The sequence below is a fragment of the Myotis davidii genome, unplaced genomic scaffold, assembly GCF_000327345.1.
Source record: "Myotis davidii unplaced genomic scaffold, ASM32734v1 scaffold1381, whole genome shotgun sequence".
Taxonomy (NCBI): Eukaryota; Metazoa; Chordata; class Mammalia; order Chiroptera; family Vespertilionidae; genus Myotis; species Myotis davidii.
In genome coordinates this window covers 19,498-21,384 of record NW_006291301.1, presented here as the reverse complement: position 1 = coordinate 21,384, position 1,887 = coordinate 19,498, and positions in this window count along the sequence as shown.

Sequence of the window (1,887 nt, the reverse complement as noted above, 5' to 3'; positions counted from 1 at the left end):
ATAAAAAATCTGATGAACCGAATGAACTGGTGAATAGAATAGAATCGGGGGCATTGAAAGGGAGTGGACTGACTATTCTAGGGGGGGCAAAGAGGTGTGGGGATGCGGGAAGAGACTGAACAAAAATCGTGCACCTATGGATGAGGACAGTGGCAGGGAAGGGGTTGAGGGAGGAGGGTTGTGTGGGAACTGGGTGGAGAAGAGCTATTGGGGGAATGAAGAAGAACAACTGTAATAATCTGATCAATAAGCCTTGCTGGATAGAGTATTCTTGGATTCAGTCCCTTGCTTTGCATCACTTTTTAAATTTCCTTTTGTTTTTTTCTGGCCTGATGTGTTTCTGTTGAGAAATCATTTGATAATCTAATGGGAGATCCCTTGTATATAACTGTCTGTCTCTCTCTTGCAGCCTTTAAGATTCTTTCTTTGTCCTGAATGTTTGCCTTAGTAATTATGATGCATCTTTTCGGGTTCATCTTCTTTGGGACTCTCTGTGCTTGTGTGACTTTTTTCCTCTCCACATCAGGGAAGTTTTCTGACATTTCTTCAAATAGGTTTTCTAACCCTTGTTCCTTTCCTGTTTATCGCTACCAACCCAGCAATGAAAGAAATGCTAAAAGCACTTGTGTAAAAAGAAGAAATATAAAGGGAAGAAGGAGCACAGGAACAAAAATTAAAAATGGCTACAAACAAGTACCTATCAATAATAATTTTAAACGCACATGGACTAAATACTCCAATCAATCAAAAGACATCAAGTGGTCGAATGGATAAAAAAAAGTTACCCATATATATGCTGTCTACAAGAGACCCACCTCAGAACAAGGAAATCGCATGGACTGAAAGTGAAGGGATGGAAAAATATTTTTCAGGCAAATGGAAATGAAAACAATAGCTGGGGTAGCAATGCTTATATCTATCAAAATAGACCTCAAAGTGAAGGCCATAACAAGAGATAAGGAAGGTCATTTCATAATACTAAAAGGATCAATACAACCAGAGAATATAAACCTGATAAACATATATGCACTAAATGCAGGAGCACACAAATACATAAAAAAACCTCCTGGAACATATCAAAGGAGAGATCGACAATAACACAATCATAGTAGGGGACTTTAATAAACCACTGACATCACTGGATAAATCCTCTAGACAAAAAAATCAGCAAAGAAACAGAAATCCTAAATGACTCACTAGATCAGATGGACTTAATTGACATTTTCAGAACATTTCACCCCAAAGCCACGGAATATACATTCATCTCAAGTGCACATGGGACATTTTCAAAGATAGATCACATATTGGGTCACAAGCAAAGTCTCTCCAAATTCAAGAAGATTGAAATCATATCAAGCATCTTCTCAGACCACAAGGGCATAATATTAGAAATAAACTACAATAAAAACAATCCAAGAAATTCAAACACTTGGAAGCTGAATAGCATGCTATTAAACAATCATGGGTTACCAAAGAGATCAAAGAGGAAATTTTTAAAAATCCTGGGAACAAATGACAATGAAAACACAACAATCCATAATCTATGGGATACAGTTAAAGCCATCCTGAGAGGGAAGTTTATAGCTCTATAGGTCTACCTAAAAAAAATATATGAGAAAAAATAGTAGTATATCATCAAACTCTACAACTCAAAGAATTAGAAAGAGAGCAACAAGAAAAGCCAGAGTGAGCAAAAGGAAGGAGATAATAAAGAACAGAGCAGATATAAATGACATAGACTCCCCCCCACCCAAAAAAAAAATACAAAGGATCAATGAAACCAAGAGCTGGTTCTTTGAAAGGATAAACAAGATTGATGAACTTCTAGCCAGACTCACCAAGAAGCAAAGAGAGAGGACCCAAATAAACAAAATCAGAAATGAGGCG